We start from the raw sequence: 18,690 nt of genomic DNA, 5'->3' as shown, positions 1-18,690 counted from the left end.
CATTTCTGTAGGCTCTTTCTATGCATCACTTTAATAATAATAATAATAATAAGCTCCAGGGGTAGGATGTGGATTGTTGAGCAAGCGTATTCATTGTCCCACAGCTGACACAACTGTGAGGAAGGGCCATAGTTCAGTGGTAGACCATCTGCTTTGCATGTGGGAGGTCCCAGTTTCAATTCCTGGCATCTCCAGGTGAGGCTTGGAAAAGTCCCTGCCTGAAACCCTGGAGAGCAACTGCCAGTCAGTGTAAACTATATTGAGTGAGATGGACCAATGGCCTGACTCAGGCAGCTTCTCATGCTTCTATGATCCTAACTCCTTTTGCATGTGATATTCCCACTAGATGCTCAGAGGTGGGTCCTTCTGGAGATCAGCTCCTGCCCCCCTCCATATTTTTGGGGGTCCCTTTGAGACTGAACTGTTTTGTAGGAGGGATTCAGTTGCATACTAGCAAGCTTAAACCTCTGACACCCTTGTACCACAACAAGAACAAAACCAGCCTTTTTGTAGTAAGGAAAGCGATGGCAAAATGTGTGGTAAAAAAGAAATGATGGAAGAGGTGCCATGAAACCTCCACTTGTTGAGAAATCGGCATGAATACTTAATAAATTCAGTGCTCAGTAAACAGCATACATTGTATAACATCCATGTAAACAAACCAGAGTGAAAAAGTGGATGTTGTATAACCTCCATGCAAGTTTTGTGCAAACAAATCAGGATGAACAGGTTATTTGGATGTCCTCTTAATCATACCTGGATGTTTGTTTGAGATGAATGAAACAATGAAAAAAAAGGCTTTTAAGATGCTTGATTGGGGTGAAGGGAAACTGGAAGGTTCATGTGGAAAATACAATTGCCAAGTCATTATTAGCCTTAATGGCTTCACTGTGGTCCCTCCCTCTGATTCCTTGGTTTTTAATTATCTTCCTTTTCAGTTTGGATGGTGGTTTTAGTTCTCTTACTTCCCAATAGGACCCCATATATTTTCTCCCTGCCAATTTACTTTTAGCAGAGTCTGAAGACCTGAAAGGTTAATGTAATAATAAAACCCTGACCTTGTCTGGTCACAGAAGACTCTTACTCCACAGCTTTGTGAAGGCAGAGAGAGGTTTCCATCTTGGAATAATTTGAAGCTAATGCTTTCCTCCTCAGAGAGACTTTCAGGGAAAAAGGACTGCGTGCAGCCAATGGTTTTCCAGACAGAATCTATGTGATGATGGGAAGGGCAGTGGATGTTTTTTAAAACTGAGTTAAAGCGCAGCAATAGAATTGGGAAGGTTCTGTTCATGTAGTCTCCAGTTAAGGCAGAGGCAAGGAACCTGTAGCCTTAGTTGTTTGGAGTCCAACATAAGAATTGTGGTTCAGCAACATCTGGAGAGCCACAAGAGAACATCTGGAGAGCCATCTGGAGAATCATGTGCACCACCTTGAGTTCCCTGGAGAAAAAGGTGAGATATAAATGCAAACAGGAGCAGCAGCACAAAATGAAACAGCAACAAACTTGATAGGTCTCTGCCTCAAGGTGCATTCATTCCAAATGTCAAAAGGAGGGAAATGAGTGGAGATAAAGGCAGCAAGAAGAAAAATATGAGGACATGAAGATCAGCCCATATAATCACAGAATTGTAGAGTTGGAAGAGACCCTAAGGGTTATCTAGTCCAACCACCTACAATGTAGAATGTAATCATTTTCTTCTGAAGCCTGTGACATTGCTTCTCATTCCCAAATATGCCCCCCTGAACCTACTGGAAGACTGTCTAGAAAAATAATAAGTCTTGGCCTCTAGGCAGGTTAGTGTGTTCCCCGTTAAACTTGGCTTGGTGCAAGGATGTTGGTCAGAAACAAGTCTATAGATCTGAAAGTGTATAAGCTGTGAAGATTGCCTTGTTTGCAGAACTGTATTTGAACCTGTATTCCAAAGGCTTAAAGCAGGCATGTCAAACCTGCGGCCCTCCAGATGTTTTGGACTACAATTCCCATCTTCCCCAACCACTGGTCCTGCTAGCTAGGGATCATGGGAGTTGTAGGCCAAAACATCTGGAGGGCCGCAGGTTTGACATGCCTGGCTTAAAGGAACCAAGAGGGAAAGAGATCATCCATGTTGATTGTATCTTCTGTTGCTAAGATATGACACCAGAAACGAATCTGCTATTTCTGTGTGTGTGTTGCTAGCTTCTCCATGCCCAAACCTTTGTTCCAAAAAGAGTTTAACCTGACCCTTTTCTGGGAGCTTGAGTGGAGTTCTGCTGCCTTAGTGATTCCCTCCTTTTTGGGCCCCTAAAGTTTTCATTAGTTTCTTGTCTTGCTCCACAAGTTTTGCATTGGCCTCTATATGATATCTTTTTATTGTCTTCTCTCCCCCCCCCCCACCAGCAATTCTGTCCCCCCTCTAAATGGGGAGGGCATTTTTGCCACAGCCTCTCCCCCCTGGAATAAGAGGAGATATAGTTTCTCACAAAGGGAGGTATGCGGATCTTCATGTTGGTCATATAGGGGGGAAATGGCAGCCCAGCTATTTAAACTGGCTCCATCCCTCATTCTTCATTCTTCTTCTGGTAATGCCTTAGCAACGTGGGCTCTGCTAGTCACCCTTTTTTGGGGTACTGAGTAGGAATGTGAGGGGAGACATTGCTTAGTTTGGGGGGGGTCTTCTCTTTTTTGCCTACTTTGCACTGTTGGATGTTGCCCATGTGACTAGAGAATCTGGCTAAGGGCAAGTGAGAGGACATAATAAATTATTGAGGGCTTGGCCTCGTAGGGGCATTGAGGTGAATGTTGGCCAATGAGGCCTCAGTAAGCATGTCAGGTTCTTACGCCCAAGGTGCATGCAGCAAGGTGGATGATTTTCTTTTAAAACCAAACCTCACTGTGTGACCACAACATGCAGATGGAAGTTTGCTCAGGAATCGGGAGTGATTATATCTTCCCATTTATTGCAACCCACCTGCCCAAATGTGTTTAATTGGGTTAATTAGTTCAATTTCATTGATTTGCAGATTCTCTACTTGTTTTATTTTAATAAATGTAACCTGTTCACCCATATTGTAGTTTGTATTGAGTCTTCTTTCTGGTGTGATGGCAAAGAATTCATTGTGTGCTGCTCCCAGATCCCAATACAAGCAGTTGTGCATGGATAGGATACTCAAGAAAGGACACTTGGTGTCACTTGAAATATTGTCAAGAGAATCAAGTGATAGAGGTGGAAGACTTAAGAAGATAGAAGGCTTGTGTGCTTGTGTGTGTGTGTGTGTGTGTGTGTGTGTGAGAGAGAGAGAGAGAGAGAGAGAGAGAGAGTCCTGATTTGCACATATCTTTAAACCAAAGTAAAACTAAACTGTGATTTAAATGTGAGCACAGTGCATTCCAGCATGTTGATGAAATGACTTGGCTCCTCCCCTGCTTCTACTAACCTGCTGGGGGAATAAGCCATGGTCTATTACACCTAAACCTGGGCTTCTACTTGGCTTCTCTACAAACAAGCATTAACCACATTTTGTGGTTACCACTGATGCTTTGTTTTTGGTGGGAACCAACCATGTGTCTGACGACGATTCAGTTAAATGCGTTGTAAATTCATACAGGGAAATCCGGTAGGGAAATACAGGACTCCACAGCGCCATCTGGTGTCACAGTGGTATATCACATATAGAATGCATGTAAAACACTTTTTCTTTACCAATCTAGCTGAGTCCTGAATTGGGACATAACACTAAGCCAGACCATGGCATGGTTCCTTGCAGTGTGCAGGAGCAGGATAAGAGAGAAGGTCCCACAATTTTAGCAGCTTACACTAGCACACTGTACATTCATATTTTAACCACGGTGTAGTTTAACTATGGTTCCTTTAAACTGATATGCAAACTAAGCATATATGTGAGGTGTGTGTGTGTGTGTACACAATACACACACACACACACACACACACACACACACACCCCTGTGGCTTGTAATCTTGAAAGTCATTTGATTGGCTCTTAGGAAGAGTGATCAGTGATCAGCCGAAGCCCAATAGAGTAGGTAGGATGTCCAGTTTTGTATTTGCAAGAAAGAGGATTTGCATCACTGAGAAAAAAGACAAAAAGGAGAGAAATCAGCATAAAATTCAATGTACGGTACTTGATATGCATAAATGCAAATTTAGAAATAATGAGTATAATTTAAATAGGAATACATCTCACCTTAGTGGGGGAGGCACCAGGTGACTTTCATTCCCGTTCAGTCTGCTGACCAGTTGCTGCTACCAGCTCTCTCTTACCTTTAAACCAGTTGGGTAGCTCTGGAACAGAACACACCTTCAAACAGAGGTCTGTATTCTGGCAGCTATTCAAAATGGAGGACTGTACTCTGTAAAGCAGGAAACACAGACACTCTAGTGGTGGGCAACAGGAGGAATTACTTGCCTCCTGATTGTTAGGCAGGAGTAGGACCTGCAATGGGTCCTGTTCCCATCGCTTGTCCAGAGTGTGGGCAATTTTTGTCCCAACCCTCACAGCGGAAAGCCTGTGGTTGAGTGGGAGAGCATCTGCTCTGCATGTAAATGTCCCCAGTTCAATTTTATGCCAATGGGCCTTTGAAGCTGTTTAATTAGCCAGTCACTGTGATGCACATTTGAATTGTTTTTAAATTGAATTTTAAATTGAATTGTTTTTGAATTTAATTGTGTGTGTGTGTGTGTGTGTGCACAGACACACAGGCACACACACACACACACACACACTGCTTTACACCACCTTGAAATTTTATGATATGGCAGTGTAGACATACTTGTACAAAGCAATATAAATGAATGAATCCCTGGCTCCTCCAGGTAGGGCTGGGAGTATTCCTATCTGAAACCCTGGAGAACTGCTGCCTGTCGGTGTAGACAATACTGAGCTAAATGAATCAATTGACTTATTGGGTACAAGACAGCTTCCTCTGCACAACACAAGCCTGAGAATAAATCACTGGTATCCTCCTCCCTCTGGTTCTGCCACAGAGGAGGCCTTTAATTTGTGATGACATTCAAACAAGCACACCTTTTCATCTGTGTAACCTGATGTGAGCACAGCCCAGGAGAAGCTTCGGTTGATTGCATAAAGTGGTCTTTAGGCAATTGTTAAATGGTTTTGATGGAGCACAGTCCCGAAAGGAAGATGGAGGCAGTCCCTAAAGTAGATGTGGAGCATCCAAGCAGGTTCAGCACTTTGTAGGTCAAAGCCAGCCTTGAATCCTGTGAGAATCCAGCCTGTGCCTTTCAAGAAGATTTCTGCTTCGTCTTCAGTGTCTAGGGGCATGTGTGCTCCTGGAACAAACAGAAGGGAATGCCCCCAGCTGTCACTGTGGCAGTATTCTTGGTTGGTGCAGTGACAACCATAGCCTATGGATTTGCTACAATGCTCACCTGCCTCGGCGGGATTAATTAGTTGTTTGTGAGACTCTTTGAAGATGCAGAGTGCTAAGGCTGATCTTCAACTTTGATTTCTGTCTCCTGATTTTTGAATAATTCTTCTGAGTAGGGCAGGTCCCCTGGGTTTCCTCACTTGTCACCTCCTCCTCTGCTAATTTGCCAGCTCCTTCCCCACCCCAAAGTATCTTCAAGGATATGCATAAGTGTCTGCAGGCAGATAGGTGCCATGTGCCCTGTTTGCTTAGTTTGTGCCTTGAGGAAGTACATCCAAGTGCACCCCACTCTCCTCCTTCATGCCTGCTAACTCCACATTGGCTGCCACATGAAGGGCATTTTTTGAGGGCAGAGGAACAGGATCCATTGCAGGATTTATTTCCCATTTCTGCCCACTCTGAATCTATTGCCAGCTGCAGATGTCAGGCCTCCATAGTGGTGCTTCTGTGCCATCCAGAATGCAGAGGCTGGAGCATGTAGATTATGCAACTTTGCACTGCTGTTGGTTCCCCCAGCTGTGCTCCTAGCCTAATCAGGGCCATTCAGCATGACACCACTTAAAGCCCTGGGTAGGCTCTTTCACTACGGAAGACTGCTTTGTTCTGTGCTCACAGACAAGTACGCTATGTGTGTGGGGAATCAGAGATCAAATGTCAGTTCCTCCGGGATGTTTTGCTCTCTTTCACCTTGCTTTCAACATGTGACGATTGGCCAAGTTGGGTTGGGAGGTTGGCAACTCCCCAGAGACAAGCACGGATGAAAGGACATCCCGGGAACCGGACTCATTCCGCAACTCACAGTTGAAGCAAAGCGAGGGGGTACTGATACCCCTTACTGACATCTCACTTTGGGTGGACTTATTGTTAATTTGTAGTTTGATGGGTACATGGTGCATCCTGGTGGTTACTATTTTCAGGTGGTATTCGGTCACATACCAACAAATTCAGGTTGCACAATTAAAGTTGTTTTTGTGCTCTTGCCCAACAAGTCTGCTCCTCTCCCCAAAGCTAGGACTTTTTTTTTGCAATAAGGAAAGTGCACCAAAATCTTGAGAATAAGAAATGCTATCTCATTTAAAAGCAATGCATTTTGGAGTTGACACTGGATGATGCAAAAATGATTGATCTGTGATGACTCACAAGGGGCATACTTAGAGGTTGGCCAGGTTGGCTCCTGCCAAGGGTCCAGGCCACCCCACCCCCCACAAAAATCACATCACTCCACTGTGGCTTGACGTGGCTAAGAGCCTGTTTGCCCTCTCTCCAGGAGGCCATGCTCTGGGTCATGTAGGAAGTCACTGGCAGAGCATGAAAAGCAATGAAAAGCAAACTTGTTGAGTTTCTGGTTCATGGTCTGGTGGCAGTGGGGAATGCCAATACATCTCTTTGCCAAGGCTGCAAAGAAGGCTAGGTATGCCTCTGATGCCTCTTGCATGCATACACATCTTTATTTGGAACAAAGAAACACTGGAAGCTGCTTTGAATGATTAGATTTATTCATCCATCTAGCTAGTGTAGTCTAATATCACCAGCATTGGCTCTCTGGGGTCTCAGGAAGAAGTTTTTCCTGCCCCTTTTATCTGAAAATGCCAGGGGTTGAACCTAGGACCTTGCTGGGTGCTGTAGTGAGCAGCTAGCTCCCACATACAACATCAACACTGAGGTCTGGATGGGAAGTTGACAGTTAAATAGCTAAGTAAGCAGCAGAGCAGCCTTTGTATTTAATAAAGCTGTGACCCTCGTTCAACCCATATTGTTGCCTTGTGTCTTCATTCCGGATATGGGAGCAATGCACCATTAACTGAAAATGTCGTCTCTTGAGAAATACTCAGCAGAGCTTTCTGTTACAGCCAATTTTGCTAAATCATTGGAACTCGTTTTGCAGAAGACCATAGCTTTCAGCTATGTCAAACCTTTTCAGTTATGCCATCCTTGCTAGTTAATTAATATGGCAAAGTGATATTAATCCGGGTCCACACTCCACAGAGCTATCATCTCTTATCCACTGCTGGGCACTAGAGTGACAGGAAGTTGCCACTGATTAGGCGTAAGCCCGTAGAGAAGTACCCGGAGCACATTTGTTCCACTTTAGTGTGATTTCAGGACAGGCAAGAGGGTCTTAAAGGGATTTTCCATGCTCTCTTAAAAGTCTAAGGAAAGCAGTTCATCAGATACGGTGGGCATCAATCCTCCATCTGTCAGAAACTGCAAAACAAACATATATTGGCAACTCTTGATGTTGAGACAACCGACTGGCAACTCTTCTATTATAGCTTGCAGCTCAGCCAGTAAAAGGTATTAGCCAACAATAAATGTTATGAGTCCAGCTGCCCTTGCATACATGTGTGAGTAATCTGTGGCATGTTGGTGGTTTAAGTTGATCGTTTGGGCTTATATTGCTCTTTGCAAGGTCTGGTGGTCAGCTGATGGTTGGGGCTAGGAAAGTGCACAGAAGTGTGCAAAAGCAGGTCATCTGACATCCATTGTAACATTGGGTGATTGGCAGGTGGGCATCCCCACCTTACATATCAAACTTGGCCTGTAGTGTTGGGGGCAAGAATCTGACCCACCAGCCAGATTCTGTTACCGACTCACCCCTGACCTAAGAGAACTACTGTATCTTTATAAAGCTTCCCTGCCTGGTGACTTGGATGTGATTCTTTGTCTCTATTGACGGGTATGAGGATAGCCAATGGGTCTCAAACCCTCAGTGAGTTAGGGACTTACCCTGCATGCAAGCCTCACTTGCCCTCCTTGCGAATATCCAGAATGGAATGCAGAATTCATTGTGCAGCTCCAGGACCACAACTTGCTCTTTGCAGAGCAGAAGGAAGCCACTCCTGGCTCTGCTTATTCTTCATTTGAGAACTGAGCAAGAAATAAAAAACATAAAGATTTCTAAGCTCAGGATACAGTGGCACCCCGGGTTAAGAATTCAATTCGTTCTGGAGGTCCGTTCTTAACCTGAAACTGTTCTTAACTTGAGGTACCACTTTAGCTAATGGGGCCTCCAGCTGCCGCCGTGCCACCACCACACGATTTCTCTTCTCATCCTGAAGCAAAGTTCTTAACCCGAGGTACTATTTCTAGGTTATTGAAGCACCTGTAACCCGAGGTACCACTGTACTCAGAGTACCCACAAATGTCTGACTGCTGGAAGTTGGGAGTGAACCGTTAAGAATGAATTGGTTGCTCCATGACTGTTCTATTCCATGCACTGAACTTTCTTTGGGATTCTTTGGAGTGGTTTTAGAGAGAGTGCAAGGACAGGTGAGTGAGCAACTTGCAGAAAAACACTTTGTGAGCTGGAATATTGCAGCTAATTTGAATAGTTAGGTGACTAATATAATTAGCATTTCATGTTCAAGCACATGGTGGATGTCAGGTTCATGCTGAATTTCTTACCTTATATATTTATGCATTTATTCTACAGTGTCTTATTCTGAAATGTGGGAGGAACAAAGTCTGTCAGCTCATGGCAAAACCCTGGTAACGGATACAGAAATCACAAGAAAATAGAGGGTTAATTTCAGGTTTCTCTTTTGCTTGCACTCTTGCATCTGAAAAGTCCCTTCTGTCCAGAAGGACTAGAAGATTTGGTTCCTTCATATTGTCTCAATTTAGGGTACTAAACATGCTGATTCACCATGCCTGAAACATCTATATTTGAGATATTCTAAGTGGAATAGCAGAAAAGTGGCTTAGGAGAGACAAACTTTGTTGAGAAAAGATGCTGCAACTGTGGGTTTCTGCAGACCAGGTGACTAATATTTTTTGCACACAGGAATGTTTATTTATGGCTGCATTCATGTGGCCACCTATTCCATTTCCCTTATTGTAAATTTGCACATTATATTTGATCTTCCACACAGCATAAAAGCCACTTCCAGAAAACTAATGGAATATAGTGCGCGTTTATTGCTCCATGTTTCATGAATTATCTCCACGTGCCATAATTCCAGAAATGATCATTTGCTACCTCCTTAACTTGGAAGATTGTGGGAGTTTAGCAAGCACTTGTCTCCCCCCTCTAACCTTTTCTCTCCACTGCCTTTCCCTTAAGTGCCTGGTCTTCTTCATTTGTAAGCCTGATAGCAAAGGGTTCCCTCCCTGCCTGTCCTTTTAACTGATGTGAGCTGCTTTGGGAGACAACCATTGTCTGACAAGCAGGACAAAAATACAGCAAATAAATTTTAAAACAAAAGTTAATCCCAACCGAGTTCCATTGATAGATGTGGCAGTTTGTCAACACTAATTGGGACTATACAGTGGAGAGGGTGTGTCACTGTTTTTTCTATCACACATCTCATACATTATAATTGTATCAAAATATTTAACGGCATACTCCCTTATTTTATTCGACATGCTCACCTGGCTCATAGGTCCATGCCATGACAGTGCACAAGTTGCTGCTGCAGATGACCCAAATAAACCATGGTGAGCAAGAGTTGAAGTAAGCCCAGATGGTTCTTTGCAGTGCTTTTTTTCTTTTAAAAAAAGTTTAGGGGTACTCTCATTTTCCTGCTCATATTGAAATACTGCCCCTCAATGAGGCCAAACTTAGACTCACAAAATGTTTAGGGGTATGCATCCCCATGCGCCCCCCCCCAAAAAAAACCACTGGTTCTTTGAGAGCAAATTCTGTGTAGCAGAGCAGGCCTGGTGGTGGATATTTCTACCTAGCAAGAAAGTCAGGTTTGGCCTCAGTGGCTGCAGAAGACAGGCAGAGAGAGAACTGCTGACATTTTAACTCCCCAAAATTCCTGGAATATCTGTGTATTTTTGTGTTGGGCATTTGAGAATGAGATCTGAGTGGAAATTGGCGTAATGAGGAGGGAGAAATGGGATCCTGGTAGGAATGGGGGGGGGGGAATTTGATTCCATTTGCATTCAAAGGTGGAGCTATCAAATCAACACTTTCAGAAACAACACATGAACCAAAACACAGCTCTCCTTAGAAATCCACACTTCACTAAATTTTGCAATGTAGTTCTCCAGCCAAACAAGGTTTACAGAGCAAATGTGCATAAAAAGGAATATATTAGTGAAAGCAACATTTAAAAAATGCATTGGGTGGGATTGCTTACAAAAATGTGTATGTTGGGAGACATGCATATTAAAATGCTGTGTCAAATTGCTGCAAAAAGTGGGGAGCCAAATTTAAGACTTGAAAAAAAGAGAAACTAAGAGAAGCAAAGTGGACAGACCCTTCCATCCCGAGACACTGGGGTATCCCTCCCTCCATGGCTTCCACGAAACGTTCTCCTGCTGCCCACCTGCCAGACAGTTCTGTCTTCTCTCTTGGCTGTTTACTTCTGCCTTTTGTTTCTCTTACTTGTTGCTATGCATGCAGCGTATAGTAGGAACTCCTGTGAATATAGGCCAGGCTTTGATTGTTCAGCAGGCTGGAAGATGATGATTATAATATTTGACAGGAGAAAAGGGAGGGCAGAGAACTCTTCACGCTTTCAGATCTGCTTTGTCATAAGAAAGATCTTGTAAAGGGTCTTCGAAAGATGACTTTCTCCCTCCATGCAAATCATGTCTGAGTATTAAAGTCAATGATTTTCTTCTAAAGAAGCGCCGCATGAGGTTCACCGGTTTGTTATCACACCTTGTTCTAGTGTCCTTGTGCAATGTGTATACTAATTCCTTGGTTCGTTGGGTCAGTTTATTAAAAACAGAACTCCCCATTTTGCCCAGAGAGGGTGCTCTTAGAAAGATAACAAGTGAAGGTTGTCCTATGCTTCTGACCTGTCTACACTACAAGTTTCAAAGAGGTGTCAGGCCTGTTTAACTGTTGTTGTTCTCAAATGAGGATCCCTTTTCTAAAGAGTTGCAGAGATCTTTGGTCCAGCTGTAGTACATCTCCTCAGAGTCCTTTAAGAAGAAGCTATGATAGTTGAAAAGCAGCACATGGAAAATGCATTTCAACCTGTTTCGAATTCTTATTTGTAGCTATATCATCGATGTCAGAGCTAAATAATCTATTGTGGTAGTTGGATGCCATGATGTTTGGTGCTTGTGTCTCACCACCAGCATACAATAGTTTTCTTTTCTGACCACCAAATTGTTGGCAGTAAGCATTTGAGTCTGACCCATTAGGAGCATTAGAGCAGGCTAAGAAGGTGACATTATTGATCAGTAGGTGGCACCCTGAAGCCACATCATTTATAACTGTGGCAAAGGCAGCGTGGCCCAATTCTTCCCTTCCTCTCTGTTTTATTGCTTTGCCTTCAGCTAAAGAGAGTTAACTCTTTTCACCTTCAGCATCACTTGTTTTATCTTCAGCTGATGAGCTATGGTGCCTAGAAGTTACAGGGCACTGTCAAGGTGAAGTCTTCAAAATAAATCTCAAGGATCTTGTGTTGGCTAGTCTAGGTTCAAAAATTACACTGCAGTCACATCCATCCATGGCTCTGGACAACTTGCCATTCTGAAGCCTCAAGCCTTCACCTGTTAATGGGTATATCAGCCATCCATTGTGATAACCCTTTTATTTATTAATGGCTCATTTGGCTTGTTTACTGCCATATCACATATGAGAGGTAATGTCGAGTTGAGAGACTAAACTGTGAAGCAGGAAGTCCCTTTTACAATGTTTTCATCTGCCAAGAACTGATTGTGTAGCCTTACAGTGCAATCCTAAATGGGGTTGAGTGTGTGTGTGAGTGGCATAGCTGTCAACTTTCGGATTGGAAAATAAGGGATCAGCAGCGGCGCGGCACCGGAAGTCGCTTCTGCGCATGCCCGGGTAGCTGAGGAGCCTCCCTGGCCAGCAGGAGCTGCTTTCTTATAAATCCGAGGGATTTACGGGATATTTTGCAATTCGGGATAACAGCAGGAAACAGATTTAAATATGGGGGTTTCCCGCAGAAAACGGGAGAGTTGACAGCTATGGTGAGTGGCAAATAGAGCGCCATTTCTGAAATCCTCATTTATTCGCGTTGTCTAATTTCCACTTGATTTTCTATGTTTATTTGTTACTTATTTATTTCACGAAACTTATATATCACTTGCTTGTAGAAAAAACCTCAAAGTGTTTAATATATACTTGAGTGCAATGGCTTCTGGTGGGGCTAATGACATTTTGCCTCCATGGTGGTCCTTTGGGATTTGGCTGAAGAAATGTCAAGGCAATGAGACTGCAGCAAATTTAGTATTACCAAACCACAAAAGCCACCTGAGACAATGAACCCCTGTGGTTGTCAGTCCATGCCCCCTGTTATCTTGTGGCTTGCAGGGCCAGGTGATGCTGTTTGGCAAATTGTGCCCCTCTTTCTTTGAGGAGAAGCAGGGACTTAGCTCACCAATAAAACATTGTGAGGATAAAAGGCAAGGGCTGTCAGGGCTAGAACCTTTTGAATGAGCAAACTTGACATAATTAATCAGATGTCAGAACCTAGAAGCAAATAAAGTTTGATAGGCAGGAAAAGCTGTCAGATGCATAGTTCTTCTCCTTGTGCCATTTTTCTATCTGTCTTAGTCCATCTATCCACCTAGCTTTTCTGCCTCCTATCAGCATAGGGCCAGCATCATACATGTACAGACCTTCCAGTCCAATATCTGAACACAATTCTATCGGCTGTTTCTGAAATGATTATGCACTTGTACGCTCGCTCTCTCTCTCTCTCTCTGTGTGTGTGTGTGTGTGTGTGTGTGTGAGAGAGAGAGAGAGAGAGAGAGAGAGAGAGAGAGAGAGAGAGAGAGAGAGAGAGAGAGACGACATAGCAAATAGGAAATATGGTATTGGGCCAACACTTGTTCCAGTATCTACATCATTCTTCATCGTAGCTGAAAAGTTAGTAGACTGGAAAGGTGACAGATGCTCATCAAGAGAGCATACAAATTTGGTTTAGGGGAGGAAATAATGTGTGAATCTTAATGATCTAGGCTCTGTTTAATCAGTCAGTAGCCTTTTTAATGAAAGCAAGCTATAGGAACTAGTTGTGCTACCAAATTTCATACAAAACGAAACTATGAGATGAATCTAGAGCACTTGAGTAAAACATCTGAAGAATTTTGAGGAGAGCTAAAAGGGGTTGGCAAAGAGTAGCATCATCTCCCCAGATGTATTTTGCTCATCTATATTCAGAAGATATTTTGTGGACTGATTGATTGCACTTATATCTCATCAATTTCATAATCCCGGGACAGGTTGCACAAAACAGTAAAATGCAAAATGGAATCTAAATAATTAAAATATGACCAACAAAATAAATACAACAAAGCAACAGATTCACAGCAGGCAATCTACAACTCAGCATCAGATTAAACCCTAGTTAAAACTCCAGCAAGCAGCCTTCTCAAGTTGTGACTGTAAATTCAGGCCTTGATTCAAGGAGTCCACTAATATGAATGCATGAGCTTCAGCTTGCACTCTGATGCTTATGTCATTCTTAGGCTGAATTTTAGAGAGCTGCTGTGGAGAAAAGCACATTAAAAACACTGCTGTGTTTGAAGATCTTCTCCTAATTTATCTGTACTGTATGTAGATCAATGGTGAACCTATTTTGGTGTCTTGATGTAGAGATGTGGCTGGGTTATGATAAATACACCACAAATTCTGGAACTTGCCTGCTAACTCTATATACTTTGCTGGTGAAATAGAGGCACATTGTCTGGGAAATTAAAAGTTTTAAAGGGTAAAAATTGGGGTTGGGAGAACAGAACCTTCTGACCACCTCATAATGCAGATTCTGAAATGGACCATTGATGTGATCCAGGTCATACCTAGATCAGATGAGGTGAATCTAGTTTGCAATCTGAGTAAGGTTGATTCCTTCTCTATTCCAATAATAATAATAATAATAATAATAATAATAATAATAATAATAATAATATAATATTTATACACCGCCCATCTGGTTGGGTTTCCCCAGCCACCACTCTGAGTGGCTTCCTAGCACCCACACACTTACATAATCCAGAGTTTAACAATATGTCAACAAAAATAGGTTCTGGGGTGGTGTTCTGATACATAATGAGATATGTGGTTCCTGCTAGAATTTGTAAGTTTCCTTGAGACTTCTATTTGGCTACTGCTGGGGACAGAGTGCTGGATGAGATTATATCTTCGTCTTATCCATCACAGGCAGTCATATGGCACCACTGGGCATCCCTTTTATTGTGCTTTCATGATTATTTGTTTACATTATGGTATCAGGGGTGTTACATATGATCAAACTTTCAACAATGTTTGCACTTTCAAATGTTTGGAGTTGGGCATAATGCTTCATTTCCATTCAGTGCATGTCTCACAGTTTTCCTGCTAAAATCCTGTAACCTTTCATAGCACAAATGCTCCAGGGATATTTTGTCCAGCTTTTTCTTGTGCTATAGTGCAAGAGTGCCCCTCCAGATGGCAATTTATTTATGCATTTAATCAATTTATATTCCATCTTTTTCTCCTAGGAGCTCAAGGTGGCATACATGGTTTCCCCCTTCCTTATTTATTCCCTACAACATCGCTGTGAGGTAGTTTCGGCTGAGAGACCATGACTGTCTTAAGGTTACCCAGTGAGATTCATGGCCAAGTGGGTACTTGGACCTTGATCTTCCAGGTCCTAGTCCAACACTCTAACCACTACACTACACTGGTCCTTTGTACTTAATGTGATAACATCAGGGAAGTATCACAGAACAACTAATAAAGCAGAATGATAAGTGGATGGCCCAGTATAAATCCACCACTAATGTATTATTATTGTATCAATGATGTGTTGTGTAATATACCTGCAAAACAAGACCAACCACTGTGAACAGGCTTGTACGTTTACATGCACCAATTTTCTATATACAGGTATGGTGTTGCTGTTTTTAATACAAGAAAACATTTGTAAAAAACAACACCCACAACTCTAGCTTTGGTCTGAAATGTTAACTGCTAGGACAGCACTCCTGATAATGGTCAGGAATATTTGCATAAGCCTTTCCCCTTCATTGGCTTTCCTTACCTGTGGCCTGAGTCAGAATCCCCAAAGACCTGTGGCTCATCTTCCTTTAGTTAAAAAAGAAGAAGGGGATATGTACGGAGGAGGAATTATTAAAATGCCATCTCCATTCGGCCTCCCAGGCTCATGAGGAGAACGTGCTTTCCAATTTAACGAAGTGAGCACATTTGTCCTCCTAATGCCTGCCGTGTTCCTCTTTGTGAGACGCAGCGTCCGCTGGCTGCTTAGAGGCTCGCTTGCTCCATTCCTTTGCCAGCTTTTCCCTCTAGTTGGGATACTTCATCTTTATAAAGTAGCAATAAGTGGACAGCATAATATATTTCACTTTTAATAAGGTGTTGCCAGTCGTGCACACACTCCACAGAGCAATTAGTGTCAAAGGCGTCTAAGCAATGGAGAGGAGCCATAATTTGACTGTTTACTGAGTTAGAGGATTTATGGGCAGAGGGAGCAGTGGCTGCAACTTGGCTGGAGAGAGGGGAGGTGCTGCAATCAGCATTAGAAGCACAGACCTCTTTAAGTTGTCTAGGGAAAGGGAGAAGCTTTCCAACCTCAATTTCCATTGCAAACTTTCCTGCTGCGCAGTGCTAGACCTGTCACACAGGGCAGAAGTCCTCTTGCCTTGTATTCTCAAGATTTTATCTGTTTCAATAACAGAAACCTAAGCAGTTAAATAGGGATGCGGGTGGCGCTGTGGATTAAACCACATAGCCTAGGGCTTGCCAATCAGAAGGTCTGCAGGTTCGAATCCCCACAACGGGGTGAGCTCCTGTTGTTCGGTCCCAGCTCCTGCCAACCTAGCAGTTCGAAAGCACGTCAAAGTGCAAGTAGATAAATAGGTATCGCTACAGCGGGAAGGTAAATGGTGTTTCCATGTGCTGCTCTGGTTCGCCAGAAGTGGCTTTGTCATGCTGGCCACATGACCTGGAAGCTGTGTGCCGGCTCCCTCGGCCAATAACGTGAGATGAGCACCGCAACCCCAGAATCGGTCACGACTGGACCTACTGGTCAGGGGTCCCTTTACCTTTAAGCAGTCAAACAACATTAGAGATAGCCCCATAATACATACCCTCCAATACTTCTCCGATGAAAATAGGGATGTCCTAAACTAAAGGAAAAGGGAGAGATTGCAGGATCAAATCAGAAACTGGGACAGCTTCTGTAAATCCAGGACTGTCCCTAGAAAATAGGGACACTTAGAGGTTCTGCAGTAACTTACCCATTCTCCTCTCTCACCCTGTCATAAAAAGAATAGGAGAGGAAACTGGAACAAGCTGTCATAGATAGTAAGGGATAAGAAATACAAAAGTGTGAGGAGAGAACAGCAGTGGGAAATGACTGGCCTGCAGGTATTATTATTATTGTCATCATCGTCATCATTGTCTCTCTACTCCACATGCTGCTGAAACTCTGAACACTTAGGGAGGCTATCAATGACTGCTAATCATGGTGGCTATGTTCCACCTCCACTGTTGGAGGCAGCATGCCTTTGAGGAGGGAGAAATATTGTTTTCTGCTGCTCCAGAGAAGCGGACATGGAGAAATGGATTCAAACTTCAAGAAAGAAGATTCCACCTAAACATTAGGAAGAACTTCCTGACAGTAAGAGCTGTTCGGCAGTGGAATTTGCTACCAAGGAGTGTGGTGGAGTCTCCTTCTTTGGAAGTCTTTAAGCAGAGGCTTGACAGGCATATGTCAAGAATGCTTTGATGGTGTTTCCTGCTTGGCAGGGGGTTGGACTGGATGGCCCTTGTGGTCTCTTCCAACTCTATGATTCTATGAATACCAGCTGCTGGGAATCAGAGGTGGGGAAGGTGCTGTTGCACTCAAGTCCTGTTTTGGGGCTTCCCATAGGCATCCGGTAAACCACAGAGTGCTCAACTAAATGGGTCACTGACTGATCAAGCAGGACTTATCTTATTTTCTTAACACACATACAGGTAGGCTCTCTCCACACCTGTAAGGCCCCTGAGCTTGTTCAGAGACTAAAACTGTAACAACAGCAGTAAAACAAGAACAGCACAGGTTATAGAAGAGCATGGTTAAAATATCTTAAAAGGTGAACCAGCATACCTAAAGAAAAACTTCACATAGAGAGCCTTGCTGAATGAAAACACATTGAAAATACTTTCACAAGTATTGCGAAACACAGAGGCGGGCTTTATTGGAACTCCCCGGGGATGGAGTTGTCTTGTGAATGGGTTTTCTTGTTTGAAAAGAAAATATGGCTGGACTTTGATGCAAAAGATTAGGATCAGCATCAGTAATATGAATGGTTGAGCACCTGCCAAATCCCGTGCCCAATTTTGGGTGGCTGGGGGAGGCAATGACTTGAGCCTTCCAAATGTGCCCTCCACTTCACCATTGCAACGTGTTTATTCATATGCCTCTTGCTCTGGCCCAGACAATGGCAGTGCTGAGAAGGACCAGCAGTTGCCACAGCTGGCTTGCTCATTGGTGCTCTGCCTCGAAGCACACCACGTTGTAGTGATGATATGGGAAAGGGTGATAACGGCAGCTAGTGTTAAGGGCAATGAGGAGGTTGACTTATTGACAAAGAGTGTGGGTAGACATGAAGGATATCTTGCCCAAGGCCCCTCCCAAAGCCAGTTCTAAGAAAGGTACCTTGAAGGAACTCAAACACATCTCTTTTCAGTCACACTTTTTTCTGCCTGTATCTCTTCCATTCTCCCCTCTTTCCCCCCAATTCTTCTGGCCAAAGCACATGGGCCCTTCTGTTTCATCCCAAGATGGTTGGAATGTCCTGTTTTCATCAGTGGCCCATCCAGATGACTCTCAGAAGCTAACAATCATAGTATCAAGAGAACAGTCCCCCCCCCTTATTTGCCACCACCACCTGATATTCTGAGCTCTGGGTGCCTTCAGATTGTCAGTATTTTGTGTGAGTGATTCATGGCAAAGAATTTGTTGTTGTTGTTGTTTAGTCGTTTAGTCATGTCCGACTCTTCGTGACCCCATGGACCATAGCACGCCAGGCACTCCTGTCTTGCACTGCCTCCCGCAGTTTGGTCAAACTCATGTTCGTAGCTTCGAGAACACTGTCCAACCATCTTGTCCTCTGTCGTCCCCTTCTCCTAGTGCCCTCAATCTTTCCCAACATCAAGGTCTTTTCCAAGGATTCTTCTCTTCTCATGAGGTGGCCAAAGTATTGGAGCCTCAGCTTCACGATCTGTCCTTCCAGGGAGCAAAGAATTTAGCCTTGCACAATTAAAGTGGATTGAAGAACTCTGTTGCCCTAACTGAAGAAACCCACTTAAAAAAATAATTTGACTTACTGCTGTTAGGAAAGTAATGGGGAAGAACATTGAAAAGTGTGAAATGAATTAATGG

This window comes from Zootoca vivipara, chromosome 15 (genome assembly GCF_963506605.1).
Source record: "Zootoca vivipara chromosome 15, rZooViv1.1, whole genome shotgun sequence".
Lineage (NCBI taxonomy): Eukaryota > Metazoa > Chordata > Lepidosauria > Squamata > Lacertidae > Zootoca > Zootoca vivipara.
Note: the sequence above shows the minus strand (reverse complement) of the source record.